Source organism: Delphinapterus leucas, chromosome 1 (genome assembly GCF_059928025.1).
Source record: "Delphinapterus leucas isolate spDelLeu-1000000601 "Yukka" chromosome 1, BTC_Dleu_Yukka2, whole genome shotgun sequence".
Classification (NCBI taxonomy): Eukaryota; Metazoa; Chordata; class Mammalia; order Artiodactyla; family Monodontidae; genus Delphinapterus; species Delphinapterus leucas.
Window position 1 is genome coordinate 168644361 of NC_143129.1, and position 15663 is coordinate 168660023.

Here is a 15663-nt window from a genome sequence, read left to right on the forward strand (position 1 = left end):
GGGTTCTGGCTAAAACCTGACCGAGGCAGAGAGAGGGAACAGTTTAGTCACCGGCGGCGGAATGACACCTGTCAGTGAGGGAATGCTGAGGGAATGCTGATCGTCCTGGGCAGGGAGGTGCCGCCCACCTCACTCCAGGGTGTGTGTGTACACACCCACCCCTTTCTTAGAGCTCTGCAAGCTCGTGAGGGCCAGGCCCTGTCTTTGTCCTCCAGGAGGTTGTACCAGTGATCAGCTACTGGTATGCTCAGGCACTCAACAAATACGCTGGCTTTGGGATAAAGTGGTGAACACCACGGGTCCCTGCTGCCGACCGCATCCTACTGGGGCGTGTGGATGGTGAACCGGTGCAAAGATCATGAGAGGCACGATGCGTCCACTGCTTCGAGGAGGGGGCCTTTGATCCCGTTCTTAGCGGCCAGGGAGTGTTTCCTGGAGGAGGTGACCTTTTCAAAGTCGGATGTTTTCAGCTGCAGGGAATAACTAGCGTAAACGATTTGGGCCTGTTTTCTCACATAAGTCTGGTGGCAGGCAGTTTCAGGAACCAGGCTCTTACTCAGCTTCTCCCTCCTCTCAGGAGGGCTTGTCATCTTCCAGGTGTAGAGTTTCAGAAGGTGGTGACTGCATCACACCCCATATCAATTGCCAAGCGAAAGAAGTCATCCATGAAGCAAAACTTTCCCCCAAAGGTGTCATTGGCCCCAAAATGTGTGACGTGACCACCTCTAACTGTAAATTTGGGAAAACAGCAAAGGATAATGGGCAGGCCCTAGACCAGGACTTGCCCCTTGGGACTGGACACCAACTGTTTCCAGTAAAGTCTTGTTGGCAAGGAAGGAAGAAAGGGAGATTGCCCAGCATAGGTGAGGTAGGACTTGAGGGGAAGATGTTTCCATCAGAGGGAACAGTGTGTGCAAAGACCTGGAAGTAAGAGCATAGCACATTCTTGGAACTGAACACCTTTTGTCACGCCTGGAGCAGAGAAGTGGGGTGAGGTGAGACCAGGGAGATGAGAAAGTCATAATAAGGAATTTGGGTTTCAGCCGTGACATCCCCTTTTCCCAGACGGCCTAACACCTTCCCGTTTCCTTTCTGGCACACGATAGCCACAGACCCACTTGGAAAGTCAGCAGTGGTCCCAGCCCATTCCCATAACCCTGCTCAGAGCCATCTTTTCAGCGATGACCTGGCCCGTGAGAGAGGTGTGCGTTGGGCAATGTACATTGGGCACTGAACCAGCTGCGTTGCTCAAGGTGCCTCCAGGGTGTCTCCGTGGCAGCTGGTTCATCCCCTTCAAGGTTGAGGGGCTCCTTGGGCAGGGAAGGCTGGCTGGAGGAGCACCAGGGCCCAGAAAGAGCGGAAGGCTGGATGAGACACTTCACTCCTCTTCCTGTGGTTTGCTGTGAATAATGGGGACGATCCCAGCATTCTCACGCCTCCCAGAGGGCAGCTCATTGCTGCCTGTGGGCTACCGCAGGCTGAGCCAGATGGGTAGGGGTAGCAGCCGGGCATTTAGGCCTCAGCTTCCTCACGTGTCAAGTGGGAATTGTCCCTTTAAAACGAGGTGTAACCACCAAAAGCATCAGTCCAGACATCCCACCCCCGTGGCTGGCCTCTCAGTGTCAGTCTGGGGCCACCACAGCTGGGCCCCCCCTTCCAGCCCTTCTCACAGGCCCCAGTGAAGGTTGGAGTGTGAGTGTGTGTGTGTGTGTGTGTGTGTGTGTGTGTGTGGTGGCGGGGGCGTGGTTGAGTCTGGGCCTGCACTGGCTGGAACCTCAGGGAAGCAGGGTTCGCCCTCTCCATTTCCTTCTCCCTTTCTGCAGCCCTGCATTCATCCTAGCACATCTGTTTCATCTGTCCCCTTGCTGGAGGTCATCCATGCTCCTCATTATTTGATTTAGGAATAGTGGGAACGTCCGGCGGCCCTGAGGAAAGAGCTCAGAAGGGCCTGGGAGTCACCTTGCCAAGTGCCTGCTCTGCCCCTGACTGGCTTTGTAATCCTGGCCAGTCATTTTGCCTCTCTGGGCTTTAGCTTCCTCTTCTTCAGTAAAATGAGGGTAAAAATAGCTCCTCTGTCCCTGTTCCGTGAACTCAAGTAAGATTCTGTCTATTGTAGAAAGAACAAACCTTGCAAGTGGAGGTGTCAGGCCGACTGGAGTCTTGAAACTTCTCTGAGCCTCAGCTTCCATCATCTCTTAAATCTGTTGCCCTGAGGGTTAAGGAGATCAGGGAACCCTCTGCCCAGCACAGCGGGGTGCACAGTGGGTACTCCTCTCCGTCCCCTCCTCTGGCAGGGTGGTCCTTGCTCCAAGATTGGGTGGAAGAGCAGAAAATGGAGGATGCCTGGGAAACTTGTTAAAAAACATTCTCGGGACTTCCCTGGTGGTCCAGTGGGGAAGACTCCGCGATCCCAGCGCAGGGGGCCTGGGTTTGATCCCTGGTCGGAGAACTAGATCCCACATGCATGCCGCAACTAAGAAGCCCGCGTGCCACAGTGAAGCTTCCGCCATGCCACAACTAAGACCCGGCACAACCAAAATAAATAAATAAAATAAATAATAAATAAATATTTTAAAAACCCCACAAAAAAACATTCTCTGGTCTCCCTGAAGATTCTAATTCAGGATTCAGGCTGGAGGAGACAGACAGCTGGATCTTTAACGAGCTCCTGGGTTAACCCCACCAGCACTGGAACGTCAGGCAGGGACAGCCAGTCCACCGGGAGGTAGGGGGTGGGGAGAGCTTGGGTTCTGCTACAGATGCCAAAATCCTCGCCCTACACCTGTGGCTCAGAGCAGGTAAGCATGGCTAGAAAGAGCTCTTAGGTAATGGGGCTCTCCTTGCCCAGTCCCTGGCTCCCTCCAAGCCTGCTCTGACGTCCTACCTTGGAATCACCCGGGTGCTTGTTAAAAATTCATTTCCTTGGCCCCATGACTAGCACTGCTGATTCAGAATCTCTCTTGAAGTAGAATCTGAGAACCTGCTTTTTTTTTTTTTTTTTTTTTTTTTCGGTACGCGGGCCTCTCACTGCTGTGGCCTCTCCCGTTGCGGAGCACAGGCTCCGGACGCGCAGGCTTAGCGGCCATGGCTCACGGGCCCAGCCGCTGCGCGGCATGTGGGATCTTCCCGGACCGGGGCACGAACCCGTGTCCCCTGCATCGGCAGGTGGACTCAACCACTGCGCCACCAGGGAAGCCACTGCTTTTGTTTTAAACCTTCATTTTTAACAAGTTCTCCGACTGAGTCTGATGTGGAGAAGGGATTTGACTTCCAGTTCTGGGACACCAGGCAGGAACTTGGGTAAATAAAGGGATTTTCACTTACCGAGTTCCTATTATGTGCCCAGGTGTCATGCCAGGTCTAACAGAGGGAATATATGTGGCTGTTACTGACCCAGGATGCTGAGGCTCTGAGCGGGCTACAGCTGAAGACCAGAGGCAGCAGTCAAAGCCCGGTCTCGTAGATTCTTAGTGTTGGTGTTTGAGAATGTCCACCTATGCCAGGGTCCAGTTTGCTTCTCTCTGTGGCCTGACACCTCTGCTTCCTGCTAAGCCCAATCTGATATTTCAGGGAGATGGAGGTGGAGATAAGGAGTAACTCTCAGTGCAGAATGCGCAGTGGGAGCCCAGGCACAGTCCTAGGCTTTGACAGAACTCTGGTGCTTTGCCATGGTCAGACTAGGTACTCCTCAGAGCAAGGATCTATCTTCCCTCTCAGACTGGGGGTCAGGAGAGCCGGGATGCTGCATCTCCCCTCACACGGGGCTGGCTTCAGGAGGCAGAATTTTCTCTTTCCTAACAGACTGGGCATCCCTGAGGGCAGGCTGTCTCCTCCTTGGCTGGGGGCACTTGTGGGCAGGTTGTCACAGCCATTGGACCGTGGCTTCCTGTGGGCAAGACTGGCTGTGCATCCTCTCAGACAGGGGTATCTTCTGAAAGCAGCTTTGGGCGTTTTCTAGCACCGTGGGGCTCGCTGGATTGGGGCAGCACCCACTGAAGCTCGGGCTCCTGAAACAGGGCTGAGCCCTCCCTAGGTCAGGGCCCATCTCCCCCTCAGACCAGGAACCCAGTTCCTCCCTTCTCTACCAGCCCAGGCCCGGCCCTTCCTCCCAGAGGGGCTCTGCATTAGATGGACCAGCCCAGTGTTGCTGGCTGAGCTGATGTGCAGAGAGAGAGAGAGAGAGAGCGCGCGCGTCCCGGCTGGGTGTGAGTATTCTTGGTGACCTTGGAGTTGGGGCCCCACCCAAGGAGCTGGCTTCCTGGCCTTGTGCTCACCCAGCAGAGCCTACAGGCAGGGCTTCCCTAATCCTTCATTCGCCACTGCTAACCGGGGACTGCAGCCTCAAGTGAGTCACGCACCTGGGTCTGGGCCCGCCTTCTGCCTCCTTCCTGTTCCTTCCTCGCTTCCTGAGCTCCCTGAGAAACCGGCAGGAAACATGCTCTCGGCGGCCCCAACCTCCCCCTCGGCCTCTTGTCGCCTCCTAGACCACTGTCCCTGCAGTTCCTCAGGTAAGAGGCTGGTGGCCTGGGTGACAGGGTCAGGTTTGGCTACTTTGGCTGGCTGCTCTGCATAATCCTTGAGGCGGGTCAGGCTCCGGAGGGGTCCGCCCAGCTGGGTTATGTCAGACTTCCCCCCGCCGTCAGCACCCCTCATGGACACACAACCCCCTTTATCACTCATAGACACAGCACACATCCTTTCACCCCTCATAGACATTTAACACACACAATCACCAACAGACGTGGCATTCCCTCACACACTTCACAGAAAACACACCCTCATCACCCGCAGACACCGTCCATGGCCCCTCACAAATACACGTCATACAACAGACCCTTGACATCCACTGACCCCACCCACTACACGCAATACACACAGTCACAATTGACACAATAGTCCCTTGTAGGATGTATGTTGTAACTCACAGGATGAAATACACATCCTTATAGACATACAACATGTACCGATAGCACTGACGTACAGAACACATGAACCCTTGCAGGGCACAAGAAGCCCAGACTTGAAAGACCCTCCACTCACTCACGGCAAACAAACTTCTCCACACACACACGCACACACGCACACACGCACACACACACACATATCATAGAAACTCCTCACACCCCGAAACAGGTCCCCAAGATCCTTGGGTGGTACTGCTCAGCTGGGGCAGGGGCTGGGGCCCAGTCAGCAGCATTATCCCCACTTCTCACCTCCCCCGCGTTGGACCCTGTTTGTGTACTGGGGGGCAGCCAGGAGCAGAGCTGGGGGTCTGGGTCACATCATGGAGCATGATGCAAGGGGCCACCTTTCCCAGCTGTCTGAGTGCAGCTTCCTGATGGCCCTGGGTCTCCACACAAGCTGATGATAAAAAATAACTGGCTAGCATTTATCACATGCCTGCTGTGAGTCAGACATACCGCTCACTGATTTTGCAAGTATTATTCTTATTTAATTATGTGATACCTTTATGAAGTAGATAGATACCATTATCCTCATTTTGCAGCTATGTTTCCATATAGGCTCAGAGAGGTTAAGAAACTTCCCCGATATGCCACAGCTAGGAGGCAGCAGCGGGATTTAGACATAAGTAAGTCTGACCTCAGACTCCACTTCTTTTTTCTTTTTAAATTAATTAATTATTGCTGTGTTGGATCGTTGCTGCGCGTGGACTTTCTCTAGTTACGGCCAGCGGGGCTACTCTTTGTTCGGGTGTGTGGGCTTCTCATTGCGGGGCTTCTCTTGTTGCAGCACACGGGCTCTAGGCGCACGGACTTCGGTAGTTGTGGAACATGGGCTCAGTAGTTGTGGCTCACAGGCTCTAGAGCGCAAGCTCAGTAGTTGTGGTGCATGGGCTTAGTTGCTCTGCGGTTCCCGGACCAGGGCTTGAATCCATGTCCCCTGCACTGGCAGGCGGATTCTTTTTTTTTTTCTCCATTTGTTTATTTTTGTTTTTATTTCCTTTACTCTAGGAGGTAGATCAAAAAAGATCTTGCTGTGATTTATGTCAAAGAGTGTTCTTCCTATGTTTTCCTCTAAGAGTTTTATAGTGTCCGGTCTTACATTTAGGTCTCTAATCCATTTTGAGTTTATTTTTGTGTATGGTGTTAGGGAGTGTTCTAATTTCATTCTTTTACATGTAGCTGTCCAGTTTTCCCAGCACCACTTATTGAAGAGACTGTCTTTTCTCCATTGTATATCCTTGCCTCCTTTGTCATAGATTAGTTGACCATAGGTGTGTGGGTTTATCTCTGGGCTTTCTATCCTGTTCCCTTGATCTATATTTCTGTTTTTGTGCCAGTACCATATTGTCTTGATTACTGTAGCTTTGTATTATAGTCTGAAGTCAGGGAGTCTGATTCCTCCAGCTCCTTTCTTTTCCCTCAAGATCGCTTTGGCTATTTGGGGTCTTTTATGTCTCCATACAAATTTTAAGATTTTTTTGTTCTAGTTCTGTAAAATATGCGATTGGTAATTTGATAGGGATTGCACTGAATCTGTATATTGCTTTGGGTAGTATAGTCATTTTCACAATGTTGATTCTTCCAATCCAAGATGTCTCTCCATCTGTTTGTATCATCTTTAATTTCTTTCATCAGTGTCTTGTAGTTTTCTGCATACAGGTCTTTTGTCTCCCTAGGTAGGTTTATTCCTAGGTATTTTATTCTTTTTTTTTTTTGCTGTGGGTTTGTCGTATATGGCCTTTATTATGTTGAAGTAGGTTCCCCCATGCCCACTTTCTGGAGAGTTTTTATCATAAATCAGTGTCGAATTTTGTCAAAAGCTTTTTCTGCATCTAGTGAGATGATCATATGGTTTTTATTCTTCAATTTGTTAATATGGTGTATCACATTGACTGATTTGCATATATTGAAGAATCCTTGCATCCCTGGGATAAATCCCATTTGATCATGGTGTATGATCCTTTTAATGTGTTGTTGGATTCTGTTTGCTAGTATTTTGTTGAGGATTTTTGCATCTATATTCATCAGTGAGATTGGTCTGCAATTTTCTTCTTTTGTATCTTTGACTGGTTTTCCTTCCTTGTCTCTTGTAACATTCTTTATTTTAAAGTCTATTATATCTGATATGAGTATTGCTACTCCAGCTTTCTTTTGATTTCCATTTGCATGGAATATCTTTTTCCATCCCCTCACTTTCAGTCTGTAAGTGTCCCTAGGTCTGAAGTGGGTCTCTTGTAGACATACCCATACATATATATGGGTCCTGTTTTTGTATCCATTCAGCAAGCCCATGTCTTTTGGTTGAAGCATTTAATCCATTCACGTTTAAGGTATTATTGATATGTATGTTCCTATTATCATTTTCTTAATTGTTTTGGGTTTGTTTTTGTAGGTCCTTTTCTTCTCTTGTGTTTCCCACTTAGAGAAGTTCCTTTAGCATTTGTTGTAGAGCTGGTTTGGTGGTGCTGAATTCTCTTAGCTTTTGCTTATCTGTACAGTTTTTGATTTCTCCATTGAATCTGAATGAGATCCTTGTCGGGTAGAGTAATATTGGTTGTAGGTTCTTTCCTTTCATCACTTTAAATATATCATGCCACTCCCTTTTGGCTTGTAGCGATTCTGCTGAGAAATCAGCTGTTAACCTTATGGGAGTTCCCTTGTATGTTAGTTGTCATTTTTCCCTTGCTGTTTTCAATAATTTTTTTGTCTTTAATTTTTGTCAATTTGATTACTATGTGTCTCGGTGTGTTTCTCTTTGGGTTTATCCTGCCTGGGACTCTCTGCGCTTCCTGGACTTGGGTGGCTATTTCCCTTCCCATGTTAGGGAAGTTTTCGACTATAATCTCTTCCAATATTTTCTCGGGTCCTTTCTCTCTCCCTTCTCCTTCTGGGACCCCTATAATGCGAATATTGTTGTGTTTAATGTTGTCCCAAAAGTCTCTTAGGCTGTCTTCATTTCTTTTCATTCTTTTTTCTTTATTCTGTTCCGTGGCATTGAATTCCACCATTCTGTCTTCCATTCTTCTGCCTCAGTTATTCTGCTATTGATTCCTTCTAGTGTATTTTTCATTTCAGTTATTGTATTGTTCATCTCTGTTTGTTTGTTCTTTAATTCTTCTAGGTGTTTTTTCTTTAATTCGTCTAGGTCTTTGTTAAACGTTTCTTGCATCTTCTTGATCTTTGCCTCCATTCTTTTTCCGAGGTCCTGTATCATCTTCACTATCATTATTCTGAATTTTTTTCTGGAAGGTTGCCTATCTCCACTTCATGTAGTTGTTTTTCTGGGGTTTTATCTTGTTCCTTCATCTGGTACATAGCCCTCTGCCTTTTCATCTTGTCTATCTTTCTGTGAATGTGGTTTTTGTTCCACAAACTGCAGGATTGTAGTTCTTCTTTGCTTCAGCTGTCTTCCCTCTGGGGCAGGCAGATTCTTAACCGCTGCGCCACCAGGGAAGTCCCTCCACTTCTTTATTATTTATTAAAAATAAAAAAATTTTTTTTAAAGAGGTAACAAATGAGCAAGTCAAAAGTTCAGTAGATATAAAAGAACACACAGTGAAAAGACTCCCTCTGATCCTTGTTCTCAAAACATCCAATTTTGCTGTCTGGAGGAAACCCCCCGAGTTACCCCTTGGAGACCTCTCTTTTTTTTTTGCTGCCCTTGTGGCTTGTGGGATGTTCTTTCCCCGACCAGGGATTGTACGCATGTTCCTGGGGCCCCAGCCATGAAAGTGTGGAGTCCTAACCACTGGACTGCCAGGGAGTTCCTGACCTCTCTTTTAACAACAGTCACAGGGCAGTCTAGCAGTAAGAGTTCCAAGTGCAGTGCCCAGACTCTGGGGGCTTCCCATGTCCTCCCCCTCCTCTATCTGCCCGGGTGAGGAGTGGGGCCGGAAGGTCTAAGGCTCCTTCCAACCTAAGACCTAAGTCCACTCCTGCCCTAAATCCTCAGGGAGACCCTTGCCCTTGATTCTGCTGGACCTGGATCTTCTCCCCCTTATCTCACCCCTGGGGGCCCCACCACACCCCTGAGTCTTCATTTCAGGATCCAGTGCAGGATGAGGTGACCCCTCTTACAAGCTGGTGGAGGGGAGCAGTTCTCACTGCTGTCGAAGGTGTGCCCAGGGTGAAGAGGGGGAGCAGGTGGGACTGAGCCCTTACCAGAGGAGGGAGAGGATGAGGGAGAAGAAGGGGGAGAGGAGGGAGGAGAAAGAGGACTAGCTGCCTGGCACTGTCCTTTACAGACGTAATGCCATGATGAGGTTGGCGGTGTCATTCCTGCTTTACAAATGAAGAATCTGAGGCTCAGGGGGCCCAGTGGTTAAGAGGCAGAGTTTGAGGGAGGATGAGTAAATGAGAAAGAGAGAGAGAGAGTCAGAGAGAGAAACTGAGGTTATGATGGTGAGGAGTAAGAGGATTCAGGGCTGCCAAGCATCAGGGCTGGCCATCCCCGAGAGGGCTCTCATAGTGAACCTGCTGCCCAAGTGACTTATGGGTTCTGAGGCCTCTGGTTTTGTAGTAATCCCCCTTCTCCAGTGATTCTTTCTCTCTTCTGTTCGTTTGCGCTATTTGTCTATCTTTGTGCTTTTTTTCTGTCAGTGCGTGCATGGCTGACTTGCAGAATCTTAGTTCCCTGAGCAGGGATTGAACCTGGGCCCTCCGCAGTGAAAGTGCAGACTCCTAACCACCGGATCGCCAGGGAATTCCCCATCCTATCTTAATTACTTCAACTTTATAGTAAATCTTGATATACAATGTGGCATTTTCTTGACTTATTCTCCAAATTATCTAGGCAAATCTCAGACTTAGGTTATATATATAAATACGTATTACAAATTCCCGTGCACCTACTGCTGAGTTAACTAGAATATTACAGATATAATAGGAATCTCCTGTGTATCTTCACTAAATCTGCTCCCTCCCTCTCTCCCCAGAGGTAATCATAACCTGAATTTGTCTTTATATGTTGACGCATATGTAGTGTAGTGTGCCCACTAATAATAATAATGTTTAAAGTCTTAGGAAATAGTATCATGCTGTATGCATCCTTCTGCAACTTGCTTTTCTAGTTAAGCATTATGTTTATTGTCCAGGTTATTACATGTAGCTCTGTTCATTTTTACATATGTATAGGATTACATTGAGAAACATACAAATATTAATATTTCCAGTATGTAACTAGGAATAATGTGCATTTTCAACTTTATTATGAAATTAATTTCCAAAATGGTGGTGCCATTTGTAGTTTCTTTTTATCAGTGTAATGAGGGTTTCTTTCTTTTTTTTTTTTTTTTATTTTGCGGTACGCTGGCCTCTCACTGTTGTGGTCTCTCCCGTTGCGGAGCACAGGCTCCGGACGCGCAGGCTCAGTGGCCATAGCTCACGGGCCCAGCCGCTCCGCGGCATGTGGGATCTTCCCGGACCAGGGCACGAAACCGTGTCCCCTGCATCAGCAGGCGGACTCTCAACCACTGCGCCACCAGGAAAGCCCAGGGTTTCTATTTTTTTTTTTACATCCTTCCCAATACTTGGAATTGGCAGACTTTCATTTTTTCCAATCTGGTGGTTGGTTGTTTTAATTTGAACTCCTGATTTTTTGAAATGTTAACCATATTTTTATGGTTTCTTAGCCTTCAGCCTTTTCCTTCTGTAAATTGCCTACTTCTTCTTTTACCCATTTTTCTATTGGGCTTGTCTTGTTTTTGATTTTTAGAAATTTATATTATGTTATGCCTGAAAATTCTTTGATATATATGATACAAATATCTTCTCCTGGTATGTGACTTGTCTCTTTACTATTTTTATAGTATCTTTTGATTTACACAGTTTTAAACTTTATATGGTCATATTTATCAAAGTTTTCTTTGTTATTTATAATTTCTATGTCTTAATTTAAGAAAATTTCCCGGACCCTTAGCTCATAAAGATATTGTCCCCTATTTTCTCCCAAAGCTTTTTATATTTTGCCTTTCATGGTTAGGTCTTTATGCCAGTTGGAATTTAATTCTGGATATAGTGCGAGGTAGGAATCTAATTTTATTATTTTTTTCCCCTAATGGATAGCCAGTGGTTTGCACCAAGATCTACTCTTCTTTAATTGATCTGTAATAGCAACTCTGTCATATGTATCAAGGTTCCATATGTGTGATCTCTATTTGTGATCTCTCTTTCTGGGATCTCTATTCTATTCCTTTGGTCTATCTGCTTGTCCCTTTGTTAATACTCAATACTACCCTGTCTTACTACTATAACTTTATAATAAGACTCGATACATCATAGGGGAAATTCTATCATGTGTCCTTATTGTTTGCATGTTCTCATTGTACTTCAGAAATTTCTTGGCTCTTTGCTTTTTCATTTGGAGTTTTAGGATCAGCTTGTAAAGTTCCTTGCAGAACTCTATTGGGATTTTTTTTTTGAGTGCTTTACATATGCTATCTTTTCCCCAGCTTTATTGAGGTATAATTGACAAATGCAATTGTAAGATATTTAAGGTGTACATCATAGTAAACCCTAACCCTAACCCTAACATTGTAAAAGGATTCCCACCATCTAGTTAATTAACATCTATCGGGATTTTGATTGAGCTGGCACTGAATTTATTGATTAAATTGGGAAGAACTTCCATCTTTATGATACTGACAGTCCCGTGCATGAATATTTTACATCTATCCATTCATCTAGTTCTTAGTTGTTTTTCAGTAATTTTATAATTTCCTCCATCAAGACCTTACACGTATCTTTGGCCAAGATAGTTTTCTTGGTATCATAAATTGTGTCTTGAAAATGACATTTTCTGTTTATTGCTTGTTTACAGGAACATGATTGATTTCGTTCGTTTGTTTGTTTGGCTGTGCCGTGCAGCTTGTGGAATTGATCCCGGGCTATGGCAGTGAAAACACCGAGTCCTAACCACTGGACCGCTAGGGAATTCCTGGAACATGATTGATTTTTATTATTGATTTTATATCCAGAAATCTTGCTGAAGTCTTTTGTTGATTCTAATAATTTGTCCATGGAATTGCTTTAATTTTTCTGTAAATCATATTGCATGTGAAAATGACAGTTTTGCTTTTCCTTTCCAATCTTCATAACTTTTTAAAAAATCAATTAATGTTTTTGGCTGTGTCGGGTCTTAGTTGCGGCAAGCGGCTCATTGTGGCACGAGGAGTATTTTCGTTGGGGCGCTTGGGCTTCTCTCTAGTTGTGGCACGTGGGCTCCAGGGCACGTGGGCTCTGTAGTTTGCTGCACATGCGCTCTCTAGTTGAGGCGTGAGAGCTCAGTAGTTGTGGCACGCGGGCTTAGTTGCCCTGCGGCATGTGGGATCTTAGTTCCCCGAGCAGGGATTGAACCAGTGTCCCCTGCATTGGAAGGTGGATTCTTTACCACTGGACCACCAGGGAAGTCCCAAGGCCACTCTTTAAATAAGCAATCCCTTATTTTCCTGATGATAAGATTCCCAAAATATATTTTTTTGGCTGCATGTCTTGTGGGATTTTAGTTCCCTGACCAGGGAGTGAATCCGGGTCCTCGGCAGTGAGAACTTGGAGTCCTAACCACTGGCCTGCAGGAAATTCCGTCAAAAGGTTTTTTTTAAGCCTACTTGAATATATAAACTCTTTAGAATGTAGATGATATAATCCTGAGTTTCTCAACCTCAGCACTATTAACATGTTGAGCCAAAGAAATTTTTTTGTTGTAGGGACTGTTCTGTACATTGTAGGTTGGTTGGCAGCCTTGCTGGTCTCTACCCACTAGATGTCAGCAGCACCCCAGTCCCCTCCTCCCCTGCCACTTGTGACAACCAAAAATGCGTCCAGACGTTGACAAATGTCCTTGGAGGGCAAAGTAGCCCCTGGTGAGAATGACTGCTAGAGTCAAATGCCTGCTTATAATATTTAATTCATCCTTTTAAATTATTTTATTTTATTTTTTAAATTGAAGTATAGTTGATTTACAATGTTGTGTTAGTTTCAGGTGTGCAGCAAAGTGATTCAGTTTAATTTATTCTTTTGGTTACTGACATAATCATTTTGGACAATAATTTACTATTTTATAATTTTGAGAGTGCTTCTTTACACTCTCAAGTTTCATGAGACTAATTTATTCACACTCAGTTTGTACATCATTGACGTCAGCATCTTTATTGTTATTCTTTTCTTTCATTTAACAGAATTTTCCAGGTTACAATGTTTTTTACTTCCATTTATGTTGTATGAGATACAGCATCTAACATCCTAATGAGACGCTATCATAAGAAAAGTCCATCCCAAGACACAGTTATTCATTATATAGCATTGAGACAATTTTCTTTTTCACTGTTGTTCTCACCTCTAAAATCTAAACAACTGTTGAATTACTTTAAAGAACAAACAACAAAAAACCCCTTTTCTTATAAAAAATTACAAATACATACAAGAGTGCACTTAATGGTATAATGGATCCCCACGTACCATCAGCCAACTTCAACAATTATCAACCCATTTTTTTCAGTTGAGGTACGTCCCATTTTATTTTGAAGCAAATCCCAAATACATAATTTCATCGGTAAATATTTCATATGTTTCTCTAAAGGATAAGAATTCTTTTTAACATAACTGTGAAGTCATTAACCTAACCATCAACATTAATTCCTTAATATAATTGAATATCTGATGTGTTCAAATTTCTGATTGTCTCCTAAGTTTCTCTTCCTTTGCTTCTCTCTCTCTCTCTCTCTCTCTGTCTAGTTTGTTTGAATCAGAATCCCAAAAAGGCTCACACATAGCAATTTGGTTGCTATGCCCCTTAATTCTCATAATCTATAGGTTCTTCCGTCATCTTTTTTCTCCCTTATAATTTATTTGTTGAAGAAACCAGGTTGCTTGTTCTGTGCGTTCACTGCTGTCTGAATTTGCTGAGGGTACCCTATGATCTGTTCCTCTTCTCTGTTTCCTGTAAACTGGTAGTTGAACTTGCTGATTCTGTTTCTTTTTCCTTGGCAAGACTATTTCATAGGTAGTGTTGTGAATTGAGCATGCACAAACACAACTTTATTAGAAAAGTTTCCAAACACACAAGAAGAGAGGAAAGAGTATAATAAATCCCTGTGCACCTGTATTAGTTTCCTACAGCTGCTGTAACAAATGACCACAAGCTTGGCAGCTTAAAACAACACACATTTATTCTCTTACAATTCTGGAGGCCAGAATTCCAAAATCAGTTTCTTTTTTTTTTTCTTTTTGGCGTTCTCTCCAGAGGCTCTAGGGCAGAGGCCATTCCTTGTCTCTTCCAGCTTCTGGTAGCCGCTGGTATTCCTGGCTAGTGGCCATATCACTCTGCCTCTGTGGCCACATTGCCTTCTCTTCTGTCTGTATCAAGTTTTCGTCTCTTACTCAGGTGCTGGTGATTGCATTAAGGCTCAGTTGGATAATCCGGGATAATCTCCTCATTTCAAGAGCAGTAATTCAATTGTACATGCAAAATCTTTGCCACATAAGGTAACATGTACAGGTTCCAGAGATTAGGACCTGATATTTCTGAGGACCATATTCAGCCTACAAAATACCCATTCTCTAGATTCAATATTTTGCCTCTCTCTCTCTTTTTCTTTCTTTCGTTCCTCTCATCCTTCCCTTCCCTCCCCTCCCCTCCTCTCTCTCTCTCCCCTCATTTTACTGTAATATTTTAAACCATTTCCCTGTAATTTCATCCCTAAATATTTCCATATATATGAACATTTTCTTATATAACCACACCACCATTATGCTCTAATAAAATTTTTTAAATCCCTTAGAACCATCTAAAATCCTGCCCATATGAAATTCTCCCTGCTCTTCTCAAATGTGTCTGTCCTGGATATCTTGTTTTCCCCTCCAGATCCACTCTCCACCCTTCTCCACCCAACTCTGTGCCCCCAGAGGCTGATCTGTATGGACAACATTATCCATCTCCCTTGCTTCTGGTTGGGCTCAGCCAATGGGAGGCACTGGTAAGAAACCAGAGGGTGGAAGAAGAGAGAGATTCGGGTATTTATGTCCTGGTTCCCCCTCTGCCTGGTCATTGACGACCAGCTACAACTGCCTATGCAAGATCACAACTCTTGTCAGGCAGCCTTTTCCAAATAGCTACCCTCTTTGTGTTCCAGCAACTGCCCCCTCTCCTCAGCCCTTCAGATGGAAAGGGCACCCCACTCTTGGCAGCCTTGGACGACTACACTATTCCTTTTGGTTCTCTAGACCTGCCCGCGTCTCTTTAAGTAATCCCTTCCTCCTCAGGTTGCCCACGTTGAGTGTGCCATCTCTTTCCAGGACCCTAAATGATACATGTATCTTTTTACAGTTGACTTGACTGATCCGGGTTCCAAACAAGACCCACAGGTTGCATTTGATTTTTTTTTTTTTTTTTGTCTGCGCTGCACGGCATGCAGGATCTTAGTTCCCTGACCAGGGATGGAACGGTGGAAGAATGGTCTTAACCACTGGACCGCCAGGGAAGTCCCTGCATTTGATTTTTATATCTCTTAAGTCTCTTTTAATCTAGGGATTCTTAGATTAAAACCCCCTCCCCATTCCTCCCCCCGCCGTGGTTGTCGAAGGAACCGGGTCAGTTCTCCTGTAGCTTGTCCTGGTCTCACATTCTGGTTTTGGCTGATTGCTTCTCTGAAATGCCCTTTAATTTGTTCCTCTGTTGCCTGTATTTCCTACAAACTGAAGTTTG

General features: G+C 45.3%; 1 protein-coding gene across 2 annotated transcripts in view; it reads left to right on the plus strand.

Annotated features, from left to right (window-relative positions):
* The first annotated feature begins 3062 nt into the window (after window positions 1-3062).
* PTAFR (platelet activating factor receptor) overlaps window positions 3063-15663 on the plus strand; it is a 38006-nt gene continuing 25405 nt past the window's right edge. The window contains exons 1-2 of one of the 2 annotated variants that reach the window (XR_016388102.1): window positions 3063-4508; window positions 11782-13663. The gene's annotated coding sequence lies outside the window, so the exon portion shown is untranslated. Of the gene's footprint in view, window positions 4509-11781; window positions 13664-15663 lie in introns of those variants that run through there. The other variant, XM_089897825.1, reaches the window with a different exon arrangement.